Consider the following 27,935-nt stretch of genomic DNA (forward strand, 5'->3'; position numbering starts at 1 on the left):
GAGTGCTGGCAGCTCTGCTCCCAGTATCCAGTGATTAATGGGATTAAATTGGTGCCCCTAGTGAGGTTTTTTTTTTCTTTTGCATCTGGTTTTCTCAAGACTTTTTAAGCAGGGGGAGGCCGGGGCCATGTCGCACTGAGATCTGATTAGATAAGGGAGAGCTGCCTGTGAACAAAATTCCTACCGGATAATTATTTATACCTCCATGTGCGTCACTAATAAACATCTGGATCTGCTCCAAACATCTTCATTTGATTTGTTTTGTAGTCTCTCAACAGGGATGTTTCTCAGCTCCCCACCTCCCTCTTGTCGTGTGGCTTTTGAGGACTTGGCTGGAATGAGGGGTGGGTTTGAGCAGTTGCCCCCAGCACCAGCCTTGCTCTCCCATTTCCCTCTGGGCATTTTTGCACTCTTGGGGCTGCTTGAACAAATCCCCACTCTTGGGTGCCCGTGATGGGGTGACAGTCACGTTGCCCTTTCTCAGGAGGAGAAAATATGCGGTGTTGGTGGTTGAAGAAAAAAATATGAGTGGTCAAAACAAGCCAAAAAGCAACCCCAGATGTGTTGCCTTCTATTTTAAACATCCTCGTTTGATTTGGGGGCGAACCAGACTCCTGACCTTTCGGAGCACGTGGGGCTGGCAGTCACGCCAAGCTCTCCCAGGCCAGGGCTGACTTCTTGCTCTGTTTGTGTAGAGCCAAGAAATTACTATTAATAACTTTCCCTGAATGAGAGCTGAGTACCTGCTTCCCTGGGGCTCCTTGGAAGGCTCCGGCTTGGGCGGATAACATCAACAGTCATTACGAGCGGCACTGAGAGCATCGGCCGCAGCTGGGATGCAGATGGGAAGGGACTGATGTGGGAGGGGAGAGATGAAGGAAGCCTCTGGCTGGCTGTGAAGCGCCTTGGGCAGGGCTTGCAGGCGCCACGAGCCGTTTTTTGTGTGTTCCTCCATCCTTTTTACAGCCCTGGCCCCTCTTTGCACGAACGCGATGCGAAAACCATCCCGAGTCGCCGGAGCCAGCAGTGAATGCCAGGCTCCATCCATGTTGGCTCTAATCTGTGTCTCACCTCTGCTGGGCTCTCAGGAGGCAAAAAAAAAATGAAATAAAAAAGTTTCAGTGCTGCACCCAGCCTTAATCTCTTTAAACTGTATTTCGCTAATCCTTCATTAGGATCTCATTGTGAGCTTGTTATCCCGTTAGGGCTGAGCCGTGCGTGGCGGCGCCCGCCGAGCTGGGTGGGAAGGGAAGGGAAGGGAAGGGGCTGCCTTGGCCCAACCTCCTCCAGGATGTGCCAGCAGCACCAGCCAGGTGGGCTCAGCTCTGTGGGGATGGGTGTCTGTGCTCTGTGCTGCTGCTGCTGGGCTGGGTGCTGGGTGCTGGTTTTTGGTGTGAGCTGTTGGGATGTTTCTGTTTCTGTTTGCCTTCCCATCCATTCCTTGATGTGTTGGAGCTGGGGAGGGGGGGTGTCACGTAGAAAGTGCTGGGTTTGGTTTGCACCAAGGCTTTGTCAGTCTTTAGATTGTTTCTGGGAGCACCTGCAGCGCCAAGGGCAGGGTTTTAGCTGGGGTTGTTACCCTGGAAGCTGGCAGGAGGTGACGCCAAGGGTCTCACCAGGAGCAGGGTGTGCACTGCCCTGGGAGTGTTAGAAAAGGGCATCAGTTGGAGCCAGCATGGGCAGGCAGGTTCCTTCCTGCAGTGAGAGCTGCTCTCCCGCTGGCAGGCTGCTTTAGGTCGTTTCTGGGAGCACCCGCAGCACCAAGGGCAGGGTTTTAGCTGGGGTTCTTACCCTGGAAGCTGGCAGGAGGTGATGCCAAGGGTCTCACCCGGAGCAGGGTGTGCACTGATCCCCCTTCCCTCTGCCACAGGAGCATTAGAAAAGGGCATCAGTTGGACCAGCACGGGCAGGCAGGTTCCTTCCTTCAGTAAAAGCTGCTCTCCCACTGCAGGCTGTGCTGGTGCCCTGCTTGGTGCTGCTGTCCCCTGTCCCACAGGGCACAGCCATGCCAGCACTTTGCACCCTCCCCTCCACACAGGCACCTTCTCAGAGTGCCTGGCAATGGCAACGGCTCTGCAGCACCCTGAGGGCTGGCATCCCTGCAGGCCATGTTTCTGGAAGCCCTTGGAGGAGGAGGAGGAGGAGGAGGGTGTAGCTGAGGAGTGGGGTGCCCACCCTGCTGGGTGATGGAGCTGGGCTGAGCCGTGCAGGCTGCGCTGGCCCAGAGCAGGAGATGGTCTGCAGAGCGGTGCAGAAAGCAAAACAAAACCCACACACCCACACATTCCCACAAGCACACAGGCAGTGAGCAGGCAGGAGGGGATCTGCCAGCAGCCAGAGGCTGGGCTCGAGTTCGTTTGGTGGAAAATGAAAACCATTGCGGCGAGCGAGAAGGTTCCTGCCTTTTCTTTTTCCTTCCTCAAAGAAAAACGTTGGGTGGGATTTTTACCTTGCCCAGGTTTTGTTTCGTGCAGAAACGTGGCTCTGAAGAGGAGCCTGGTGGTTAAAAGAGTTGCTGCCTGTTGTGTACTCTGCTGCCCGGCCTCCTCCCTGCTGGGAGGTCTCGTGGGCACATGTGTCACCATGTCCTTGTCCACTTCTGCACTGGGTCCAGGCGGGGAGGTGGCTCCTGTGACATTGCTCAGTGAGTGACAATGAACTCTGCTCGTGGCTTTGCCTGAGAGCCTTGGCTGGGGTGGAAATTAATGCAGGTTTATTTGCCTCCAGGTTGGGGAAAATCTCTGTATTGGAATTTAATATCTCTGCAGGTTGTGCTGGGGCACAGGGGCACAGTGAGGGGTTGGTGGCATCGTTCACCTTCTGGAGATGGGGTCTGTGCAGGGAATTCTGCTCAGATTCTGGGTTTGGATCTGACAAGAGTGGTTCTGGCTGGGGCGCAGTGAGGAGCTTGTGGCATCGTTCACCTTCTGGAGATGGGGTCTGCAAGGAATTCTGCTCAGATTCTGGGTGTGGGAATGACAGAGTGGTTCTGGCTGGGGCAAAATGGCCCAGTGAGGAGTTGGTGGCATCGTCACCTTCTGGAGGTGGGGTCTCTGCAGGGAATTCTGCTCAGATTCTGGGTTTGGATCTGACAGAGTGGTTCTGGCTGGGGCAAAAGGGCACAGTGAGGAGCTTGTGGCATCGTTCACCTTCTGGAGATGGGGTCTCTGCAAGGAATTCTGCTCAGATTCTGGGTTTGGATCTGACAAGAGTGGTTCTGGCTGGGGCACAGGGGCACAGTGAGGGGCTGGTGGCATCGTTCACCTTCTGGAGATGGGGTCTGCAAGGAATTCTGCTCAGATTCTGGGTTTGGATCCAACAGACTGGTTCTGGCTGGGGCACAGGGGCACAGTGAGGGGCTGGTGGCATCGTTCACCTTCTGGAGATGGGGTCTGCAAGGAATTCTGCTCAGATTCTGGGTTTGGATCCAACAGACTGGTTCTGGCTGGGGCACAGGGGCACAGTGAGGGGCTGGTGGCATCGTTCACCTTCTGGAGGTGGGGTCTCTGCAGGGAATTCTGCTCAGATTCTGGGTGTGGGAATGACAGAGTGGTTCTGGCTGGGCAAAATGGCACAGTGAAGAGTTGGTGGCATCGTTCACCTTCTGGAGATGGGGTCTGCAAGGAATTCTGCTGCTCAGATTCTGGGTTTGGATCTGACAGACTGGTTCTGGCTGGGGCAAAAGGGCACAGTGAGGGGTTGGTGGCATCGTTCACCTTCTGGAGATGGGGTCTCTGCAAGGAATTCTGCTCAGATTCTGGGTTTGGATCTGACAGACTGGTTCTGGCTGGGGCAAAAGGGCACAGTGAGGAGTTGGTGGCATCGTCACCTTCTGGAGATGGGGTCTATGCAGGGAATTCTGCTCAGATTCTGGGTGTGGGAATGACAGAGTGATTCTGGCTGGGGCAAAATGGCCCAGTGAGGAGTTGGTGGCATCGTCACCTTCTGGAGATGGGGTCTGCAAGGAATTCTGCTCAGATTCTGGGTTTGGATCTGACAGACTGGTTTTGGCTGGGGCACAGGGGCACAGTGAGGGGTTGGTGGCATCGTCACCTTCTGGAGATGGGATCTCTGCAAGGAATTCTGCTCAGATTCTGGGTTTGGATCTGACAGAGTGGTTCTGGCTGGGGCACAGGGGCACAGTGAGGGGCTTGTGGCATCGTTCACCTTCTGGAGGTGGGGTCTCTGCAAGGAATTCTGCTCAGATTCTGGGTGTGGGAATGACAGAGTGGTTCTGGCTGGGGCACAGGGGCACAGTGAGGGGTTGGTGGCATCGTTCACCTTCTGGAGATGGGGTCTGCAAGGAATTCTGCTCAGATTCTGGGTTTGGATCTGACAGACTGGTTCTGGCTGGGGCAAAAGGGCACAGTGAGGAGTTGGTGGCATCGTCACCTTCTGGAGATGGGGTCTATGCAGGGAATTCTGCTCAGATTCTGGGTGTGGGAATGACAGAGTGGTTCTGGCTGGGGCACAGTGAGGGGCTGGTGGCATCGTTCACCTTCTGGAGATGGGGTCTGCAAGGAATTCTGCTCAGATTCTGGGTTTGGATCTGACAGACTGGTTCTGGCTGGGGCACAGGGGCACAGTGAGGGGCTGGTGGCATCGTCACCTTCTGGAGGTGGGGTCTCTGCAGGGAATTCTGCTCAGATTCTGGGTTTGGATCTGACAGAGTGGTTCTGGCTGGGGCAAAAGGGCACAGTGAGGAGCTTGTGGCATCGTTCACCTTCTGGAGATGGGGTCTCTGCAAGGAATTCTGCTCAGATTCTGGGTTTGGATCTGACAGACTGGTTCTGGCTGGGGCACAGGGAGGGGCTGGTGGCATCGTTCACCTTCTGGAGATGGGGTTTGTGCAGGGAATTCTGCTGCTCAGACTCCAGGTGTGGGACTGACAGAGTGGTTCTGGCTGGGGCTGGGGTGGTGCTGTACCTGTCCTGCTCCCCCCGAGGGGCTTCCCCTCTCCACCAGAGCACCCTGGAATTGTGAACTATTGTGATATAAGATTTATGCTGGCTTTCATCTTTCCATCATCTCTCCATCTTTCCTCACCTTCCCAGAAAACGAGGATAGTGAAATCCTGGGATTTTCTCTCCTTGCCTGGTTTTTGCAGCCCTTTGGGGTGCTCCTGTCAGGGGCTTGGCTGTGCCTGTGCTGCCCCACTCCCTCCCTGTGGCTGGGAAGGTAGAGCTTTCCCAAATGCCTCTCTCCCCTTTTCCTGTGCCTATAATTAGCCCTGGCTCCCCGCCACCATATACTGTACGATCCTGGAAAGAGGTCATGGCTTTGCTGAAATTCTTGGGAACAGAGCTGCCTTTGCAGCTGGGAAAGCAGCGCAATTTCCAAGCAGATAAGAAATAGGGCAAATGCAGTTCTGTTCCCTGCTGTGATTTATGGGCTCTGGGGATGGCATCCAAGGGCCTCCTCCCTCCTCTGGCTCTCCACGTGCTCGGGAGAGTCTGGGTGGGTGAGGAGGTTCCAGCTGGTTCCCAGCTCTGCTGTGCTGTCCAGTGGTGGTGGATGAGGAGGGTCCTGTCTTCTCCTGGACTGGTTTTCCCCTTCTGCTGGATCCTGTTGAGGTCTTGCCCAGGACTGGAGAAGGAAACGAACTCAGTTTTGGGTGTGTGTGGTCCTTTTCAGTTCTAAAACTTCTCGTTTTTATGGACTTCCCCAGAATGGAACTTCCTTTGCAGCAGGAAAAGGATCATCTTCTTGACCTTAAAGGTCTTTTCCAACAAAAAGGATTCTGTAATTCTGTGATTACCCAATCTCTGGGCAGGTGAGGAGCAGGATTTGGGTTTTCTTCCATGGAGGGCAAAGCCCACAAAAGCAGAAGGGTCTGCAGCAGCTGGGGAGGGTTTTCCCACCTCCAAATCCTCCTGTGCAAACTGGTGAAAAACTCAAAGTGAAAAGAGTATTTTGAAAAAAGAAAACTCCCCTCTTCAGAAAAGAGAGACAGAAACACAGCAAAATCCCCTGGTCAGAAGTTTCCCTAAGTTTTGCTGTTGTTTCTCTGCCCCTATACAATCGTTCTGAGACAAAACCAGGATAAATCCACCCCAGAAGGACAGGATTGGAGAGCAAGGGCTTGAGTTTCCATTCCAGCTGGGACTCCACACGTGCTGTATCCCCCTGGCAGCATCCTGCTGCTGAGCCAATCGTCCCTTTCCGAAGGAGAGATTAGCTAAAAAAACCAGGAGATTAAAAAGCAAAACACTTTCCATTTGTTGTAATTGGCTTCTGGGCCAGTGAGCTGTTTCCCTTCCCTTTTCCCTTCCCTTCCCTTCCCTTCCCTTCCCTTCCCTTCCCTTCCCTTCCCTTCCCTTCCCTTCCCTTCCCTTCCCTTCCCTTCCCTTCCCTTCCCTTCCCTTCCCTTCCCTTCCCTTCCCTTCCCTTCCCTTCAACCACTGAAGGGTTTTGAGGGGAAGAATCACTGAGGATTCTGAGATCCATGATCCCCTTTGACAGCACTAGGAGTTTTTCTGGTGATTCCAAGACTTAATAAACCCCTTCTTTTATATTTTTTTTTAATTTTTTTTTTTTTTTTTTTTTTTTTTTTTTGCATTTTCAGTTACCAGTATGCTCAAACAGGGAGCAGCATTTGGGATTTGGAATTTTCCAAGGATCATGGTTCTGTCACAGGGAGGTGATGCTTGCACTGGCCGCAGAGATTTTGTTGCCCCATGAAGGGAACACAGGACAGTCTCCTATGGATCCATGCTGCTCGCTTGGCTGATTAACCAAATTAGGCAGAAATCTGATTTTTTTTTTCAGTGTAGGTGCCTGTGAACCCCCTCCTGCCCCCCCCTTGCAGTGGTGAACGTGGGGGGTGGTGTAGGAGTTGCTGACGACGGCACCGAATGTGTGTTTCTCTGCACCTCGCTGGGGAGAAATAATTTCAATCTTTTTTTTTTTTTTTTGGTTGTTTTTTGGGGTTTTTTTTTTGTGTGATTTTTAAATTTTTTTTTTTTTTTTAAATAGTGGGTCTGAAGTTTGGGGAGTAGAGATTTGCCAAGGATGTGAAGGGAGCTGAGGGTTGAACTGGGTGATTTGTAACCCCGAGGATGATTTTGCCTCCGGCTCAGGTTTTTCCCCGCTGGGTTTTCAGAGGCAGCCCTGCTCCAGCAGGATGTGCCACCTGCTTTTCTGGATGCAGCCAAGATCTGTGCTCGGCCACGAGGCTCTGAGTGTGCGTGAGGGGTCAGGGTTTGCACACTTTGTGCTCCCCAAGGCCGAGCTGCCCTGCCTCTGCCTCAGCTCACGTCAGTGCCAGGTGATTTTCCAGCTGCTCTGGTGGTGCTGCTGCCCATGGCTGGCACTGCTGGCAGGGTGCAGGAGGGGCTGTTGGAGAAGAAAAGAGGATAAATCATAGCTGGCCCCGCTCTGGACACACCAAGGGGTCACAGCACAGCCCAGAATGAAGTATGAGCCTCCCAGTGCTGGTGTTTGACAGCAGCCTCCCTCTCCTCCCTCTCCTCCCTCTCCTCCTTCTCCTCCTCAAGCTGCCCTTACAAACAGGTTACAAAGGCTGGAATGGGGGAACAGCAGCAAGGGGCAGCTGGAGGTTTTCCTCCACCTCCTCCTTCTGCCTTTGCAGTGCTGTTGGAAGGGATTTTTGGGCCAGCCCTCTGCCAGCCCAGCAGGTCGGATATTGCAGCTCAGAGGTGTTTTAGGAGCTGCTGTCGCCTGTCAGAGCAGGGAGGTTGGGCTGGAAGTTTGATCACATTTGTTTGGTTTCCACGGGGAGAGGCCGGGCTGAGTGACCTCAGGTGGTGCCCTGAGCACCTGCCCAGGCTGTGGCAATGAAGGATTTCCCCCATGGTTGGTGGTTCCTGGCTCAGGTGATGGCACAGCAAGGCCGTGGCGGTGATTGTCTCCCCCAGCTGGCTTGGCCACACCTCACCCCGTGGCCTTGGAGTTTGGACCTGTGTGACAGAGCCAGAGCTGGGGCTGGACACCAGCGAGGGTGGAGACACCCAGAGCCAGTTTCCAGGGCTGTGTCTGCCTGGGGCAGCTCCTGTGGGGTCTTTGGTGACCTGTCCCCATGCAGGATCCTTCCCAAGGTGGGAGGTGAGAGGTGTAACCCACGTGGGGCTGGGTTAGTCAGTGGCCACAGAGTGTCAGGGATGAGTTTTTGGTGTGTGCAGGTGGCATTTGCACTCCCCCGTGCCTCAGGTGGGGTTTGTGGGGATGAGAGACGTGAATGGTTGGGTGCATGGGTGGCTGCAGAGGATCTGTCCCCCCGTGGGACAGGAGGGAGAGGTGGGAATTGGATCTGTGGCCTCTGGGGAGAGGCAGCAGCACACAGGAGAGGTTTGCAGGGAGTCTGGGTGGCAAAACAATCGATGGTGCCATCTCTGCTTTACCTCTGCCTTGGAAATGGCAGCAGGAGCTGGAGCTGCAGGTCTGGAGCAGCTCTCCCTGCTGCTGTGAAGTGTCCTGCAGCCCTGGGGCAGCACTTTTGCTCCTGAAACCACACTTTCAGGAGAGTGTGGGTGCTGTGAGCCCCCACAGCCCCTCTCAGCACCTCTGGGGTGGGTTTGGGTTGCATGGCTTGCCCAGGCTGCCATGAAGTTGGATAAAATGAGTTCAGCAAAGTGAGGAGTGGTTTCTCCTCACTGGACATGATACCTAGCACAGAGCCACTTGCTGTCCCCATCAAGGAAGGTGCCAGCACTCTCAGCCCCCAGGGCTGGTGCCAGCAGGTGGCAATGTGGCCTGAAGTATTGTCACTGTCACCGGGGTGAGGGCAAGCACTGGCTGCTTGGGGTATGGGGCACCCAAATCTTGCTGTCCCTGTGCTCTTATAGGGACCCCCATGATGTTCTTGGGGGTTCTGGGGTCAGTTTTGGGGTTTCCTTGTGCTGCTGTGCCAGGAGGTTGGGATGAGGAGGTGAGTGGCTCGCTCAGGGGGAGGAAATTGGGGTTTGGGAGATGCTTTGTGGTTCACGTCCCCTCTCTGTGCCTCAGTTTCCTTGCTGGGGTGCTGCTGCTGGCATCACTCCATGCTGCCCAATGGGCTGGGATTGCCCTGTCCTGCAGCAGTGCCAGCCCCTGGACAGGCTCCTGGAGCAGGGACCCTGCCCAGCTGTGGGTACCTGCCCACCCAGGGCATTCCTGCTCCCACCAGATGTGGCCCAGCTGTGCAGCGAGGGCAGAAACAAGATGGGTGCTGTGAGGCAGAGCAAAGCCCAGCGTGCCCGTGCTCCCCAGCCTGCCCAGGTCCCCCAGCAGCTTTGGTCACTGTGTGCTGGTGCGTGGCTCTGCTCCGGGTCCCCAGCCCTGCTGCACCTCCGGCCGCCCCCACGGCCACACAGCTGCAGGTTTCACTTCTGCATCTCTGCTGCCCAAGGGGAACTCAGCCAGCCAGAGTGAAACTCGGTGGCTCCAACGGTTGCACTTGTGCCACCAACCCCCCCCCTCGACGCCCCCTCATGTCCCCGTGGTCCTTGCAGGGCCAGCAGCCGCTGTTGCAACACTTGCAGTGACAGCTGTGCTGCTGGGACCTTGCCTGGAGCCTGGAGAGCAGCTCCAGCTCCCCTGCCCCAAGCCAGGGCTGCAGGGTGACCTGGAGGAGCAGGGAGTGAGCCCCGACAATTCCTACCTTGTCTTCATCTGGGGTTTGGAGGAGCAGGGTCTGAACCCCAACAATTCCTACCCTGCCTGGATCTGGGGTTTGGAGGAGCAGGGTCTGAACCCCAACAATTCCTACCTTGTCTTCATCTGGGGTTTGGAGGAGCAGGGTCTGAACCCCAATAATTCCTACCCTGCCTGGACCTGGGGTGCCTTCATGGGGTCCCTTTGTGGGGTTTGAAGGAGCAGGGGTGGACCCCAACAATTCCTACCCTGCCTTGATCTCGGGTGCCTTCGTGCCATCTCACCATTTTTTGGAGGAGCAGGGGGTGAACCCCACCAGATTCCTACCCTGCCTGGATCTGGGGTGCCTTCATGGGATCCCTTGGTGGGGTTTGGAGGAGCAGGGGGTGAGCCCCAATTCGTGGGCTTTGGAGGAGCAGGAGTGTGAGCCCAAACAGTTCCTGCCCTGCCTGGATCTGGGGTTTGGAGGAGCAGGGTCTGAACCCCAACAATTCCTACCCTGCCTGGACCTGGGGTGCCTTCATGGGATCCCTCTGTGGGGTTTGGAGGAGCAGGGGGTGAACCCCAACAATTCCTACTGCCTTAATCTGGGGTGCCTTCGTGCCATCCCTCCATTTTTTGGAAGAGCAGGGGTGAACCCCAACAATTCCTACCCTGCCTGGACCGGAGGTGCCTTCATGGAATCCCTTCTTGGGGTTTGGAGGGGTGTGAGCTCTGACAATTCCTACTGCCTGGACCTGGGGTGCCTTCATGGGATCCCTTTGTGGGGTTTGAAGGAGCAGGGGAGGACCCCAACAATTCCTACCTTGTCTTCATCTGGGGTTTGGAGGAGCAGGGTGTGAGCCCTGACAATTCGTACCCTGCCTTGATCTGTGGTGCCTTCATGCCATCCCACGGTTTTTTGGAGGAGCAGGGGGTGAACCCCGCCAGATTCCTACCTTGCCTTGATCTGGGGTACCTTCATGGGATCCCTCTGTGGGGTTTGGAGGAGCAGGGGGTGAGCCTGAACAATTCCTACCCTGCCTTGATCTGGGGTGCCTTCATGCCATCCCTCTGTGGGGTTTGGAGGAGCAGAGGTGGACCCCAACAATTCCTACCCTTCCTGGATCTGGGGTTTGGAGGAACAGGGTCTGAACCCCAACAATTCCTACCCTTCCTGGATCTGGGGTTTGGAGGAACAGGGTCTGAACCCCAACAATTCCTACCCTGCCTGGACCTGGGGTGCCTTCATGGGATCCCTCTGTGGGGTTTGAAGGAGCAGGGGTGGACCCCAACAATTCCTACCTTGTCTTCATCTGGGGTTTGGAGGAGCAGGGTGTGAGCCCTGACAATTCCTACCCTTCCTGGATCTGGGGTGCCTTCATGGGATCCCTCTGTGGGGTTTGGAGGAGCAGGGGGTGAGCCCCAACAATTCCTACCCTGCCTTGATCTGGGGTGTCTTCGTGGGATCCCTCTGTGGGGTTTGGAGGAGCAGGAGTTTGCTCCTCCTATCCCCCTTTCCACAGCCCTGACAATCCCTACCCTGCCTGGATCTTGGTGCCTTTGTGCCATTCCTCTGTGGGGTTTGGAGGAGCAGGGGGTGAACCCCAACAATTCCTACGCTGCCTGGATCTGGGGTGCCTTCATGCCATCCCTCTGTGGGGTTTGGAGGAGCAGGGTCTGAACCCCAACAATTCCTGCCCTGCCTGGATCTGGGGTGCCTTCATGGCATCCCTCTGTGGGGTTTGCAGTAGCTCAGTACCGGTGGTCACGCTCTGCATGTGCCCCTGGCACAGCTGGCTGGTGCCATGGTTCTTGGGCACTGCTCAGCTCTGCCCTGTCCTGCTGGGCACCTCTGTGCCACTGGAGATGGATTCCCTCCTCCTGTCCCCCTTTCCAGCCCCCGGAATTCTGGCACCTGGGGCTCCTCACTGTTTAACTGCCAGCCTGTCCTGCCTGATGCTCCTGCTTGGAGTGAGATCTCTCCCAATTTGTTCCTTCACACCTCTTGGGGTCAAGCCAGAGGAAACCCAACTGGGAAAGGCTCAACAGGTCTAATTAAACCTTGGAGATATTGGCTGGTACAAACTGAAGGCTGAGGAGCTGAGATGCTTTAGTTTCATGGACTGGGGAAATGGAGAAAAATGGAGAAAGTTATTTTTCTTCTTTTTTCTTTTTCTTCTTTTTTCTTTTTCTTTCTTTTTTTTTTATTTCATTTTGTCTGCTCCTTGCTGTTGTTGGGACTCCCTGAGACCGACATGGCCCAGCTCTGGGAAATGGGGTCTGGGGTCTCCCTGCTTTGGGGTGGGAGTCCGTGAGCACCTGGCAGAGGAGCAGAGGGCAGGGTTGGCAGCCCGAGGTGGGGAAGTTCGGGTTTGGCATCCAAATGTTTGCAGCCCCGAGCCCGTTGCTAGAGGAAACGTGAAAAAAGGGGAAGGAGAGATTGCGGTCAGGGCTCTTCCCCTCCGCAATCTGCGCCTCCCTCTTGGCCCCTCCAGCCCCAGAGCTGCTTCTCCTGCCCGTCCATCCCCCCTGGGCTTTCCAGATGTGTGCTTGGAGTCCCCATGTATTGGAAAAAGGAGCTGGGCTTTCCAGAAGTGCCGAACAGTCCACGAAACTTCTTCTGGGAATATTCCCAAAGTCTCTAGCTGAGGGCGATGCAACCAAAGCCCCTTTCAGCTGGATGCACGGCTGCCAGAAGCTTCTCCGAGGTACTGCAGGTCCGTCTCAGGCTAAAGAGTCGCTTAGCCCACCCAGGGACGCCAAATATTGGAATAAGGCTCCCAGTATTACCAGTTAGATTGTGCCTGGGCCAGTCTGACCCTCGCTGCTGGGCCAAAGGCAGCAACTGCGGTGTATCACCCCAGAGATACCTTAGCTTGCTGGTGGTTGCAGCTGGGCACTGAACAAGTCCAGGCTTGTTGGAACCCCGTTTACCTCAAGAGGAATGGTTTCAGGCGATGGTGAAGAGAAAAAGGAGATGGATTCTGCTGGAGGGTTTAATGTCCAGAGGTTTATTCCGTGGTTACAGAGGTCTGAACGTGAGGACCTGCTCCAACAGAATCCCGGCCACATGGTCTGATCACCTTTTTAAGCTCAGGGACAGGGGGAGGGGAGGTACAGGTGAGCCACCAACCAGGTGAGAGGGGCAGGGTCTCAGGGGAAGATGACACCCAGACAGGCCAATGACCTCTGGGCATAGGGGCATCCTTTGAACTTGACCAACCTACGCCTTGCTGGAATGTTCAGCCTGATTGACAGGACTCACTCAGCATGGGGGCAAGGGGGAAGGGAGAGAGGCACAGGCACACCTGGGGAAATGACCTGGAAGGCCAAAATGGGACATCACAGCACACCACAACACCCATGGTTAATTATTTGGGGTATTTTGTGTAGGTGTGATGTAGGCAGGAGTTGTTTGTGTTTGGGGTTTATATACATGGGAATGAATTTGTATTTGGGGGGTTTATCTATACATGTGGGAATATATATGTATGTATTTGGTGGGTTACATATATGGGATTATGTGTATTTTGAGAGGGCTATGTGTATGGGAATATATATATTTTGGAGTTATATATGTGGGAATATATATAAATATATATAAATATTTATTTATTTATTTATTTATTCATTTAGATATATATTTATATATATAAATAAAAATATTCCCACATGTATAGATAAGCCCCCAAATACAAATGTATATATATACAAATAATAGAAATAATACAAAATATAAAAAATACAAATAATACAAATAATATACAAATAAATAAATATATAAATAAATTTGGTGGGTTACATATATGGGAATATGTGGGGAATATGTGTATTTTGAGAAGGCTATGGGTATGGGAATATATATATTTTTTTGAGTTATATATGTGGGATTATATATTAATATGCATATATTTATATATATATATTTATATATAAATAAAAATATTCCCACATGTATAGATAAATCACCAAATACAAATTTATATATATACAAATAATACAGATAATACAAACAATAAAAAAATACAAATAATATACAAATAAATAAATATATATATATTTGGTGGGTTACATATATGGGATTATGTGTATTTTGAGAGGGCTATGTGTATGGGAATATATATATTTTGGAGTTATATATGTGGGAATATATATAAAAATATATATATTTATATATATAAATAAAAATATTCCCACATGTATAGATAAGCCCCCAAATACAAATGTATATATATACAAATAATAGAAATAATACAAAATATACAAAAAATACAAATAATACAAAATTTGGTGGGTTACATATATGGGAATATGTGTGTTTTGAGAAGGCTATGGGTATGGGAATATATATATTTTTTGGAGTTATATATGTGGGAATATATATATATATATATTTATATATATAAATATATATATATTTATATATAAATAAAAATATTCCCACATGTATAGATAAACCCCCAAATACAAATTTATATGTATACTAATAATACAAAATATACAAAATTATACAAATAATATACAAATATACATATACACAAATATACAAATAATACAAATCTATATATATATATATTTGGTGGGTCACATATATAGGAATATGTGTATTTTGAGAGGGCTATGTGTATGGGAATCCTCCAGGATCTTTATGGGCAGGTTGGAGCAGCTCCCTGCTGCCTTTGATGGCAGGTTGTGCCAGCCCGACTGCATCAGTTACAAATGGGGATCCCAGGAGGTTGCCCTGCTTCTCCTGCCCTCAGGAATTTTGGTTGGTTACTGGGTGAAACCAAAGCTTTGGTTTTCAAATAGGAGCAGTGTTAGCACCTCAGCGTTTCTGCCCCAAAGCTGGGCATAAAGATTGTCTTTACCCTTTCTTTCCCCTTCTTTTTTTCACTCAGAAACAGGAATTCACTTGCCTTTGCCACCTCCATCCCTCCCCTAGGTGTTTATTTTCCCCTCAGCTCATAAAATATCAGCTTGAAAACACAATACTTTCCCCCTTCCCTGGACAGCATTTCTCTGTTTGTAAAGAGAAGGCTTGGACAGCACGTGTGTGGTGGGGTGAGCCCTGGCCAGTGGCCTGACCCAGCCCCAGCCCCTCAGCAGGGCCTGTGCAGGTCGAATGGTCACTTTTGAAATGCTCCCGAGGTTCTGGGAGCAGTGCCAGATCCTCTCTTGGAGGGGCAAAGGACGAGCATGGACAGGCAAGGGAGCTGGCAGTGCCACTGAGTGGGGGCCTTGCTCCTTTGTGCCAGCTCAGAACGTTGCAAAACGGGGGCTTGGCGGTTCACTGGGGTTTGCTGGTGCTGGAAGTCCCACCAAAGGTCCAAAGAGCAGTGGATTCTGCAGCTTGGGCAGGGGGTGAAGCGGCTCTAAAGCTGTCAGGCTGGAGAGGGTCAGGGTCCCAGCGCTGTAACCCCACGTGTGCTGTTCATCCCTGTTCATTCAACCCTGCAATGTCACAATTACCTGCAGGCTGAACACCCCAAACCCGATCCTGCTCCCCCTGGAGTTCCCCACCTTGGCCCTACAAGGGCAGCTCAGATTGGCACTGCTGTTATTTGTCACCATCTGGGGACTGTGGCACGGCCAAGGGCTGGGTGGGATCAGCTGTTGTCCAAAGTCATTGTCCTGATGGCCTGGTGGGCTCTGGGAGCCAGATGTGGCTGCTGCCCACCACCAGCCATGGGCAGTTGTGTCAGTGCCAGAGTCTGTGAGTGGTGACTGTGTGGCTGTGCTGGCTGTCCCATGGCACCACGGGCATCCTGGACATTCCTGGTGTGTCCAGCAGCATCTCCCACTGAGAGAAAAGAGCTCTGTACAGACATCTGAGGTCTGGCCTGGCCACACGTCCCCCACTGCATCCTGGTGGGCTGTGGAGCTGACCCCAGTCCCCCCAAAGCAGAGCCAGCCTTGGCCACATCCTCCTCTCAGCCTGGCCTGTGGTCCCTGGTCCCCACGTGGCTCTGCCACCAGCCCTGCAGGGCTCTGCATGCTGAGACCAAAGAGAACTGGTCAGACAGTGAGAGGTGGTTTAGGAACCTCTGGTCCCTGATTCCCACATGGCTGTGCCACCAGTCTGCGTGGCTCTGCATGCTGAGACCAGTGGGAGCTGGTCAGACACTGAGAGGAGGTTCAGGAGCCTCTGGTCCCCAGTCCCCTCATGGCTCTGCATGCTGAGACCAGTGGGAGCTGGTCAGACACTGAGAGGAGGTTCAGGAGCCTCTGGTCCCCAGTCCCCTCATGGCTCTGCATGCTGAGACCAAAGAGAACTGATCAGACACGGAGAGGAGGTTCAGGAGCCTGTGGTCCCCAATCCCCTCGTGGCTCTGCAGTGGTGAGACCAGTGGGAGCTGCTCAGACACTGAGAGGAGGTTTAGGAGCCTGTGGTCCCTGGTCCCCATGTGGCTCTGCCATCACCCCTACATGGCTCTGCAGTGCTGAGAGCAGAGAGAACTGCTGGGACACTGAGAGGAGGTTTAGGAGCCTCTGGTCCCTAATCCCCATGTGGCTCTGCCACCAGCCCTGCAAGGATCTGCAGTGCTGAGAGCAGTGGGAGCACCTGGAGGTCCTGGGACACCAAGAGGAGATTCAGCCTGGCCTGTGGTCCCTGGTCCCCACGTGGCTCTGCCACCAGCCCTGCAGGGCTCTGCATGCTGAGATCAGTGGGAGCTGCTGGGACACTGAGAGGAGGTTTGGGAACCTGTGGTCCCCAATCCCCATGTGGATCTGCCACCAGCCCTGCAGGGCTCTGCATGCTGAGACCAGTGGGAGCTGGTCAGACACCAAGAGGAGGTTTAGGAGCCTATGGTCCCTGGTCCCCTCATGGCTCTGCATGGCTGAGACCAGAGAGAGCTGCTGGGACACCAAGAGGAGGTTCAGGAGCCTGTGGTCCCCAATCTCCACATGGCTCTGCCACCAGCCCTGCAAGAATCTGCAGTGCTGGGACCAGAGAGAGCTGGCCAGACACCAAGAGGAGGTTTAGGAACCCTGTGAGAGACCCTTTGCATTAAACAGCACTTCCCTCGTCCTGGCTGGCAGCATGGCAGCGTGGCACTTCTTCTGTGGCTGTCCCTGTCCCCAAGTGGTCAGTCATTCTGCAGGACACTGTTTTGTTCAGGGGAATGAAGGAATGGTCGTGAGGGGCTGACAGCTTGGTCTGGGCTTAATGGGACAAGGACCCCCCCATCCTTGTCCCTGCCGCTCGCCGTTGTGGAGGACAGACTGTCTGTCTGTCCTGATGAGGGGATCCCTGTGCCTGGACATTTGCAGGACTCCAGCCCGAGTCCTGGGAGGTTTGGGGCTGGAGAGCCGCTCACACCTCGGGGCTGTCCCTGTGCTTGGCTCCTGCGGCGGGAGGAAGGGGCAGCCCCGCTCCCGGCTCCAGCTTTGTTCAGGGGGAGTTTTGTAATGGCAGGAAATGAGCTGGCTGTGGGAGGGGAGGAGGCCGGGGGAGGAAGGCTGGTTTGTGGTTGGAGCGGAGGATGAGGACGCCGGAAAGCTGAGCACAATTCCTCGCTCTGCTGCAGGTGCTGGGGGTGAGGCTGCGGCTCGGGAGCTCTGTGCCTCAGTTTCCCTTTTGTTCAGCACCGTTCTGTGACCGTGTTCACAGGGCATGAGGGAAGAGACGAGGATCTGACTCCATGTTTCAGAAGGCTTGATTTATTATTTTATGATATATATTATATTAAAACTGTACTAAAAGAATAGAAGAAAGGATTTCCTCAGAAGGCTGGTTGAGAATAGAATAGCAAAGAATGATAACAAAGGCTTGTGTCTTGGACTCTCTGTCCGAGCCAGCTGACTGTGATTGGCCATTAATTAGAAACAACCACATGAGACCAATCCCAGATGCACCTGTTGCATTCCACAGCAGCAGATAATAAATGTTTACATTTTATTCCTGAGGCTTCTCAGGAGAAAAAATCCTAAGGAAAGGATTTTTCATAAAAGATGTCTGCGACGCCGTTCCCTTCATGGGAGTGTGCTGTGCTGGTGATGGGCTCTGCACAAGTCTCAGATGGTTGTGATCACCAGTAGATGACCAGCACGAGGCCTGCTGAAGCCTCTGGGCTTTGCCCCATAGGTCTCCTCCCATCTCCTAGTGTGAGTGGGATGAGTTTAGGAGCTGAGTTTCCTTCTGGGCCACGGCAGATTCTCCACATGTGCTGCATGCATTTCCTGGGACAGTCTGAGCAAGCTGGTCACTGCTTTTTCCTGTGGGATGTGCATGAGAATCTTCCCAGAAAACACAAAGTTCACCTCAGCTTTGAGCAATTTTCTGCTGGCCGCGCTGTCTGCCTGGGCCACATCCCTCGTTCATGTTAATTTTTGGTTTATAATTTGTTTCATTCCTGAGCTCCTTTTAATTTCTTTCCCTCTGGTCTCACTGAGATGCCTTCCACATTGCACAGCCCCAGGGCTCCCTGGATCCCTGCAGGTCCCACCCAGCCTGCACGGCCCTTGCAGCGATGCTGAGGATCAGGGCAGTGCAGGAGGGGACCCTGCAGCCAGGTCTGCAGGGGATACTGGGCTCCCTTCCATCTGTGCTTGGATGGGACACGTGGGGAGTCCTGTCCTTGCCTCTGTCCCCACCTCTGTCCCCTCACACTGACAGCTTCTTGCTTTGCCTTTGCAGTTGGATTGAGGAGCGGTGGCTGCAGCTCATCCCTGCCAGGAGCAGAAGATGCAGGAGGCTGCATAGCAGGTATGGGGGAAATCCCAAACTCTGAGTTCCTGCCTTCCCTTTGGGTTTGCTTGGCTGTGTTCTGTCTCCCCTGCTGCAGGCTGGGAGCTGCACAAGGTGCCACAGAGGATGCAGCTCAAGGGTCTTGGCACCATAGTGGTGCCAACCACTCCAGTGAGGGCTGGTGCAAGAAGGGCACAGGGAACACCCTGATGTGTGGGATGGGCAGCAGAGCCCCAGAGCAGGGCAGGGAGGTGGTGCCCAGCACTGGGTGCCACTGCTGTTCCCCAGTGCCCATCTTCCCCTTCACTTCCCCAGCTGGCACAGCTCTGTAGCCACAGCACTGATTTGGGGTTCTCTGGGTGTTTTGCAACACAGCCCTGTGGATCAGTGCAAAGGAGGGGTTTTTTCTGCCCTGTTTTCTCCCAGTGTGGACAAGACTTGTGGCCAAGCCTGCTGTTATTTTGTCCCTTGCATTCCTCTAAAATAAGGTGCTGCTGGGAGAGGGCCTCATGTCCAGGGTTTCTTCCTTTTCAACCTTCTTGGCCTGTTTATTGCTCTTACAGTAAATGTTTGTGTCTCCTGTGTCTGCAGTGAGGTTGTGGTACAGACACCACTGCGGGCTGCTTTATGAGGGCTCGATGGTTTCATGAAATGCATCTTCTGTACCTGAGAGTGAAATCAATAAAAGGAAAGATTTTTAAAAATAATACACCCCTAGCTCCTGAGCGGAGGGGGCTCTGTCACGACTGCTTAGCGAGCAGTTTTGTGGGGTTGTGATGACTTTTAGTGCTGGAGAAGGGGGCAGGTAATTTATTTGGAGGCCTGGTGATGGGAGATGGGGGCAGCATCACTGTGTCCTCTGCAAGGTCAGCACCAAGGGCTTCATCTGCTGATAGGAACCAAGAGCAGCTCCCCAGGCTGGGCCAGGGGAGTGCAGCAGCAGGGCCCTGCTGTGGCTCAGTGGTGCTTGGTGTGTGCCAGGGCACAGGAAGGTTTGAGGCTGGGTCTGTCTGAGTGCTCTGGGAGCGTTCTGGGGGCTGGTGTGGGACCAGCTCTTATCCACTCTGGGCACAAACGAGTACTAGTATTACCTCAGGGGGATGTGTTTTGGTGTGGTGAGTGATTACTGGAGCGTTGGGGCAGTGGGTCTGTCTGCTGTGGGGTGTGCATGGAGGGCAGCACCCTCCCTGGCTCACAAACACCCCAAGGCCAGGGCACATTCCGTGCCCCAGCCCGGATGCAGGTGGGCGGTGGCAGGATGTCTGTCACTGCCTTCTCCCCCTCATCACTGCCCGACTCTGACCAGTGACAACAGCTCCTTGTTCTCTAGTTTCACACAAATTCTTGGGGTTTGGGTTGGCACTGTCCTCCCTCAGAGCCCTCGTTCTGCCAGCACACAGTTTTGAGCGAGGAGGAGCAGTTCAGTGATGGCTGCAACTGCAGAACTGCTCAGGGAGGAGCGTTTGGAACAGCATCTCTGGGGACTGCTTTAGGACTTGTCCCCTTGGCTGTGCAAGTGACAGGAGCTGAGCAATTAGAGGAGCAGTATTGATCCAGCCTCGGGAGCTGTGACGGCGGCACCGGGCGATTCAATCCCGGTGAAGCCACGTCCTGGACGTGCAGCATCGCTGCCTGCCATCAATAGGCATTTGTCTGAGGCCAGCCCCGTCTGAGGCCAGCCAGCAAACCTTCTTCTGTGACAGAAGACTCTTCTAGGGCCTGTGACCTTAATTGAGTCCACTCTTGCATGTCCTGAAGATGGTGGCTTGGTCTTGCTGCAGCCACGCTCGGTAAATGATGTGTCCAGCCCTGCATGCAGGGGTGTCTTCTAGTGAGAATTTGCGTCCTGAGGCTGATTTCCAGCTGCTTGGGAAGAGCCCTTGGGTCACCAGGTCTGTTCCTCTGCTGCCTGAGGCCTTCCTGTGTTCTCTTGGAGGTTTGTTGGCAACTGGAGTTCACAACTTCTAGGCTGCCACTGTCCTGGAGGTGTGAGTGTGCCACCTAACCTGGTGGGATCTTTTTGCAAGCAAGATCCCCATCTCCAGGGAGAGCTTGTAAAATCCAGCCAGCGGGCACACTGAAACCAAATCCCCACTCTTGACCCTTTTGGATATGAAATACTGAATTTGGTGAGGCAGTGGGTGCCTGCCGTGTTTGCCGCAGCTGAAATGTGGCTGAGCTGTTGGAGGTCACCTTTGCAGTCCCCGTGGAGCCGGGTGGCCTTCTCTGGTCACGGCACTGCCCTGCGCTTTGGGTTCTGAGCTCATCCGCTATTTTACCACTGGCGGGAGGAGGGGGGGGGGGGGAATAAAACCGTGTCTTCAAAGCCCTTTTCCCTTGGGGAAAAGCCAGCTTGGTCAGAAACGTCGGCGCAGAAATGTCATCTGACCCAGCAGCTGCCTCACGCCTCCCGGGGGTCCTGCGGCGCCCGCTCGCCACGGGCCGGGCCCGGCTTTGGGCTGCCGGAGGAAACGAGCCCGGCCGCTGCTTTTTGGCAGGCTCCGGCCGCTCCCTTCCCCCCTGCGGGCTCCAGCAGCCCCTCCTGCTGCCTCCGCATCTGCCTGTGCCCTTCAGAGCTCCGCGCTGCCTGGGGGTGCCGGGGCTGGGGCCGGGGCAGCGCTCGGGGATGGCGGCTCCGGCCGGCGCTTCCTGCCGGCCCTCAGCGCGCAGCGGCCGCGGAGAAGGACGCAGCCACCCTGTCTCCTGTAAGTACCTCTCACTCTTTCCACTGGAGAGTTAAAATTAGCAACTTCTTTTTTTATAAGGCAGGCGTCGCTTTAAAGCTCGCCAGCCCAACTGGGTTTCCTTTTATTACCCCCCCTCCCCCGACTCCTTTTCTCTTGATTTTTTAAAATATTATTTTGTTGTTATTGTTCAACGCGTGCGTGCACTTTTCTCCCTTTTTATTTCTTTCTTTCTTTTTCTTTTTTTTTTTTTTTTTATTTTTTCCCCCCTCCTTCTTTTCGTTCCTTCCTATTTTAAACACGGGTGACGCTGCAGTGTCGGTGCGGAGTTTGGAGCCAAATAAACAGCTCGGCACTCTCTCCCCCACCCCGATCGCCTTACAGAGCCCGGGGCCGGAGCCCAGCGCCGAATTTAGCCCCTTATCTATTGTCAGCCTCCGCGCTCGGCGCTGCCCTGCCAGGGGAGGGCTTGCGCCGGACCCCCTTGTTGCTCCTGACACAAATTCTCGCTGTGAGTTGTTGTTTTTTCCCTCTCCTTTGTGTTCGTGCTAAAGCACAGAAGTGCCCTTAAAGCAGGAATCAGGACCCGTTGCTTTTTTTTTTTTTTGGTTGTTTTTTTTTTGTTGTTTTTTCCAGGGCTGGCTGAGCAGGGAGGGGAGCGATGGGGAAACTGAGGCACAGAGGTGAGCATGGCTCCCTGATGGGGGACTGGGTGAGCTGGGGTTTCCTCTTTGAGGAATCAAAACAAACATCAACCAGGAAGGAAGAGGCAGCAGGAACGGGCTCAGGGGCAGGATCAGTGCGTGTCCCGGGGGATAAATCCCTTTGGGAAGGCCGTGCCCCCGTCCAGGGCCGGTCCGGTGCCGGGGCTCCGCCGGGAGCTCCGCCGGGACGGGCCGGGGCCAGCAGCTGGAAGTGGACGTCGCAGCCCGGATCTGCGAAAGCAAACAGGAAGGCGAATGGGGAGCAGCCGCTGTGTTTACTCAGAGGTTATTTATTGTGGTTCCTCAGTTAAAGTCCTCCTGGGGACTTTAACACCTTCCTGCTTGCTGCTGGCTCCTCTCGGCCAGGGCTGGAGCTGCGGGCACATCGGAGGTGAGCCAGGTACCAGCACGGTGTCAGGCCAGGTGTCACACTGGGGCTCTCTGTCCAGCTCCTTCTCCTCCCCTGACTGTTCCCTGAATGTTTGTTTTGCTCCAGAGCCCAGCCTGGCTGGCTTGGATGTGGTGGGGATGGATGTGGTGGGGCTGGGACCAGGGCTGAGCTTGACTCGTCCTAGAAAAATCTTTTTCCTTTTGATTCTTTCAGGGTTTTTTATGCCGTTGCTGCTTTGCGATAACTGTTAATAATGCTGATAATGTTCATATCCGTGTCTGTGAAAATGAAGGTGCAGAACCTGTAGGAAGGGGATCTTTCAGAAGTGCTTTTAGTGTTTCCCTCCCAAGAGGGAGGGAGGGAGGGAGGAGGGAGAAGTGTTTCCCTTCCCAGGCGTGTGCTGCTCTAGCTCTGATGCTCATGGATGGGCCTGGAGGATAAAGTTTGGCTGTGCTTTGGGTTAAACCCTGCCCTTTACCATTGCTGGGTGAGGTGGGTTCTCCCCTCTGCTTGCCTTGTGTCACAGGGTGGTCTGCTTTGTTTGGGAAGCACTGCAGGGTCCCGAGGTAACAACAGCTGCAGAGCCCTTTCCTCCTCCTCCTCCTCTTTTGGGCAACTCTTCAATGATACATTTTTACATCCCCATCCTTCAGCAAAAATACTGATTTAAATATTGTCATTTCTTTCTACAAATTCGTGCCTTACCTTTTCTCATCCCACCTTTGACAAAAAACTGTGGTATTTGATTTTCGTCCCAAATATTTCCCTTTTCCAAGAGGGATTGTGGCTGGTGTTTACCCATGGCATTCCTGCACTCACAGTACCTGCCCTGTCCATCTCCTGTGTTCTTCAGGAGCATCCCAATGGCTTTTCTGCCGTGATAACATGGCTGGGAACCATGACAAGCCCTTTGCCTGAGCCATGGCCATGTGCCAGTGATTCTGCAGCGCAGATTTTGGAGTGTGCCACACCAGGATGTGATGGTGCTTGTGGAAGGTGCCAAATGTTGGCATTTCCCACTGCTCTCCTGAGTGTCACCTCCATGCTCTGCTGGGATGGCCTTGTGGGCAACATCTACACGCCCAGGGCTGGCCACAATCATCATCCCTCTTTGGAAGAGAAGGGCTCTGCTGGTTGAGGACCTAAATCCCCCTTGCTGAAACCCAGAATTTGGCCTTAAAAAATCCCCTTTTGGGGCAGGATGCTGTTCCTGTGTGCTGGGATGGGCTCTGGATGGATCTGTCTCAGTGGGAGCCATCACCCAGGTCTGTAGGGGCTGCTGTGGGGTCAGCAGAGCTCATGATGGCCTTGCTGCTGTGCTGGGGGAGCAGCAGGACAGGATTTGTGTGCCTGGGACACACACAGGAATGTGTGTGCTGTGAGTGAGCAGCAACAGCTGAGAGCCAGCTGTCCTGGTGGATTTGAGCTGCCTGGTGAGCTGGGGCTGGGTTCTCACCCCTCTGGCTCAGGGGCACAGCTGATGGCAGAGCCTTTGTGGCACAGGGGGCATCCTGGGGGATGAGGGACCTGGAGTTTGTGTCACCCTGGGATGCTCCAGTGGTGCCCTGTTGGGCTCTGGATGGCAGAGTGCTGCTGGTGGCTGGTTGATTTATGGGCTGGGTTGCAGGCACTGTGTTTTCAAGGCAGCACAGGAGAAGAGGAAGTTAAACCAGTCTTTGCCATGTGGCATCTTGTCCCAGTTCCTCCTGATTGCTCAGAGTGAGGTGGCTTGGGGCTCAGTGGCAGCCACACCATGGTCTGTGCCTCCTGGTGGGCTTTGGTGGCTCCTCCTCAGAGAGGTTCCCATTCCCAGGGCCTTGATCTCTGGTTTTGGTGCTTTTACAGCCCCAATGTGAGGTTTGTTTCATTTATTAAATGGAATAACAGTGTCTGGTGTAGTGTGGCTCTGAGCAGAGTCTGGGGCTCTGGACCGACATGGGTTTGGGGAATGTGCAGAGATGGGTGGGCATGTCACCTCTGAGACAGGCAGATGGCCAGGATGACAATTTTTGTGGCTTTGTTTCCAGGCTGGAAGTGCCAGGGGCAGCTTGGAGCTGTGATGGTGCAGTGTGAGCACGGGGATGGAGGCAGGAGTGTGCTCCTGCCTGCTCCTCTTGCTGTTGGCCAGATTTTTTCAATCCAAATCTCCTTCTAGTGAGCTCTGCTATGGCATCACCCTCACAGTAATTAGCATTGCCATATCAGGGACAAATTAAGATTTTTTGCTCCTTGTCCTTCTGGTGACCACCATCACCTTCCCAGCATTGGGGGCTCCTGATTTCACCAGCTCCTCTGCACCCCAAATGAATTCTGGACCCTGCAGCCCCTGGGGAACCTGGTGCTTCCTCCCCAGGAGCTCCAGATGTGCAAACCCTGATTTGGGACAATGCAGGAGCAACATCTGCCTCTGCACTGGGGCCTGCCACAAGTGCTGGTTGCCTTGGGTGTGGATGCAATCAGCAGTTTATGCAAATTAAATCAAATCAGCAGCCTTTGGGCACCATGGCTGCTACTCACCGGTGCTTGGGGGTGCAAATCCAACAAAGAAATGGTTGTGGGAGGTTGGTTTGAAAGATCTTGGTGGCCTTTGGGAAGGGGCTGAGCCTTTGGGAGTTGTGCTCCGGGGCTGAGTTCTGGGGTGGCACTGGGGACCTTGGGCCTCCAGGCAGCCCTGGCTCCCAGGCTGAGCCCACCCTGGGCTTTGGAGGGTCTGCAGAGCTGCTCTGGGGTGCTCTGGGTGGGGATGGGGCACAGAGTGGTTGAAAATGTGTCTGGGCTGGGGATGGAGATGAGCTGGGAGAGCTGGAGCTGTTGGAAACGCTCCAGGGAGACCTTAGAGCCCCTTCCAGCACCTGAAGGGGCTTCAGGAGAGCTGGGGATGGGGCACAGAGTTGCTGAACATTTGTCTGGGCTGGGGATGGAGATGAGAGAGCTGGAGATGAGGCTGAGGGAGCTGGAGCTGTTGGAAGGCTCCAGGGAGACCTTGGAGCCCCTTGTAGCACCTGAAGGGGCTTCAGGAGAGCTGGAGAGGGGCTTTGGACCTGGGTGGGGAGGGATGAGAGCCTGGAATGACAGGACAAAGGGGAATGGCTTCCCTCTGCCAGCATGGGAACAGAGATGGGGTATTGAGAGGAAATTCTTCCCTGTGATGGTGCTGACACCCTGGCACAGGTGCCCAGAGAAGCTGTGGCTGCCCATGCATCCCTGGAAGTGTCCAAGGCCAGGTTGGATAGGGCTTGGAGCAGCCTGGGGTAGAGGTTGGGATGAGTTTTAAGTTTCCTCCCAACCCAAACCATTCTAGGATTTCATGGTTTGTGCCACAGTGCCCTTGGGCAAGGAGCAGGAGGATGTGCCAGGCTGGCGCTGAGGACATTCCCCCGTCCCCATCCCAGTGACACAGGAGGGAAGAGCAGAGTTCCTCTGGGACAGTTCCACTGCCAGCTGTGCCCTGTGGGGCTGTTGAGGGTTTCCATCGCTCTCTGGATGGCCTGGAGCAGCAGTTGGGGCTGATGGGATTTCCCCTGGGGAGAACCCGCCAGGAGGAGAGAGATTTTGTCCCCTGTGCTGCTGGAGGAAATCCCTTCATGGAGAGCCCCCAAATACCCAGCTGGGAGGGATTTGCTTTGCCCTGATGCTGCTGAGCTGCCCCTGGGAGCCCCAGTGGGTCCCTGTGCTGGAGCTGGAGGCAGTGATTGTCCCCTTTTGGTGACAAATCCCCAATGTCCTTGGTGACCACGGAGGTGATGTGACCCATGGTGAGGCTGCACTGGGCATGGGTGCACCCTCAGGACGGGTGCCAAGGAGGGTGGAGGCAAAGTTGGGGTGCTGCTGGGGTTCATGGAGAGAGGAAAACCCTCAGAGTGAAACATTTCAGCTTCTCCTGGGCTCTCCCCACACCCCAGAGTAAGGGGGAAGCAGAACTGCATGGCCCCAAAAACTGCAGCCATGTCCAGCCCCTGCATGGCTCCCCTTTCCTGCCTGTGAGCCCCTTTCCAGCACCAGTGAGAGGGCCCAGAGTGGGACTGGTTTGGGGTGCAGAGCCCCTCCTGCACCCCACCAGTAAAGGCTGAGCTGTGACAGCCTCCTGATTTACCCAGTGCAGCATCCAACCCCGAATTCAGCTCCTGATTTACTGAGTGCAGCATCCAACCCTGAATTCAGCTCCTGATTTACTGAGTGCAGCATCCAACCCTGAATTCAGCTCCTGATTTACCCAGTGCAGCATCCAACCCCAAATTCAGCTCCTGATTTACCCAGTGCAGAATCCAACCCTGAATTCAGCTCCTGATTTACTGAGTGCAGCATCCAACCCTGAATTCAGCTCCTGATTTACTGAGTGCAGCATCCAACCCTGAATTCAGCTCCTGATTTACACAGAGCAGAATCCAGTCCTGAATTCAGCTCCTGATTTACACAGAGCAGAATCCAGTCCTGAATTCAGCTCCTGATTTACTGAGTGCAGAATCCAGTCCTGAATTCAGCTCCTGATTTACCCAGTGCAGCATCCAATCCTGAATTCAGCTCCTGATTTACTGAGTGCAGCATCCAACCCTGAATTCAGCTCCTGATTTACTGAGTGCAGAATCCAACCCCGAATTCAGCTCCTGATTTACTGAGTGCAGAATCCAACCCTGAATTCAGCTCCTGATTTACTGAGTGCAGCATCCAACCCTGAATTCAGCTCCTGATTTACTGAGTGCAGCATCCAACCCTGAATTCAGCTCCTGATTTACTGAGTGCAGCATCCAAACTTGAATTCAGCTCCTGATTTACCCAGTGCAGCATCCAACCCCAAATTCAGCTCCTGATTTACCCAGTGCAGCATCCAACCCTGAATTCAGCTCCTGATTTACACAGAGCAGAATCCAGTCCTGAATTCAGCTCCTGATTTACACAGAGCAGAATCCAGTCCTGAATTCAGCTCCTGATTTACTGAGTGCAGAATCCAGTCCTGAATTCAGCTCCTGATTTACCCAGTGCAGCATCCAACCCTGAATTCAGCTCCTGATTTACCCAGTGCAGCATCCAACCCTGAATTCAGCTCCTGATTTACCCAGTGCAACATCCAACCCTGAATTCAGCTCCTGATTTACCCAGTGCAGCATCCAACCCTGAATTCAGCTCCTGATTTACCCAGTGCAGCATCCAACCCTGAATTCAGCTCCTGATTTACTGAGTGCAGCATCCAACCCCAAATTCAGCTCCTGATTTACCCAGTGCAGCATCCAACCCTGAATTCAGCTCCTGATTTACCCAGTGCAGCATCCAACCCTGAATTCAGCTCCTGATTTACTGAGTGCAGCATCCAACCCCGAATTCAGCTCCTGATTTACACAGAGCAGCATCCAACCCTGAATTCAGCTCCTGATTTACTGAGTGCAGCATCCAACCCTGAATTCAGCTCCTGTTTTACCCAGTGCAGCATCCAACCTTGAATTCAGCTCCTGATTTACTGAGTGCAGCATCCAACCCTGAATTCAGCTCCTGTTTTACCCAGTGCAGCATCCAACCCTGAATTCAGCTCCTGTTTTACCCAGTGCAGCATCCAACCTTGAATTCAGCTCCTGATTTACCCAGTGCAGCATCCAACCCTGAATTCAGCTCCTGATTTACACAGAGCAGCATCCAACCCTGAATTCAGCTCCCTCTCCTTCTCGCTCTTTTTTTTTTTTTTTTTTATAATGAGTCAACCTCTCATCTGTCATATTAAACCTCCTCATTACCAGGTATCTAAATTTTGCCCTGACAATAGTGACAGGGGAAGCTGAGATCTCATTGCCACGGCTCAGGGGCTCTGGGGAGCTGGCAGGTGGTTATTTCATGCCCTGCAGGGAGCCGTGGGGGTGGGCAACAAGAGCTGGATAATGGGCTCTTGCTTGCCATCATTTAGAAAA

The 27,935-nt window shown here is 53.7% G+C and overlaps 1 protein-coding gene across 11 annotated transcripts in view; it reads left to right on the top strand.

Moving 5' to 3' along the window:
• Positions 1-27,935, top strand: part of MEF2D (myocyte enhancer factor 2D) — a 109,618-nt gene that overhangs the window by 12,764 nt on the left and 68,919 nt on the right. For 6 of the 11 annotated variants that reach the window (XM_063176220.1, XM_063176218.1, XM_063176221.1 and 3 more), the window contains exon 2: positions 18,212-18,280. The exons of 1 other annotated variant lie outside the window; for it this stretch is intronic. The gene's annotated coding sequence lies outside the window, so the exon portion shown is untranslated. Of the gene's footprint in view, positions 1-18,211; positions 18,281-20,895; positions 20,968-21,316; positions 21,458-21,582; positions 21,630-21,983; positions 22,042-27,935 lie in introns of those variants that run through there. 4 more of the 11 variants (XM_063176214.1, XM_063176215.1, XM_063176212.1 and 1 more) reach the window with 4 other exon arrangements.

Source organism: Melospiza melodia, chromosome 25 (assembly GCF_035770615.1).
Source record: "Melospiza melodia melodia isolate bMelMel2 chromosome 25, bMelMel2.pri, whole genome shotgun sequence".
NCBI classification, from domain to species: domain Eukaryota; kingdom Metazoa; phylum Chordata; class Aves; order Passeriformes; family Passerellidae; genus Melospiza; species Melospiza melodia.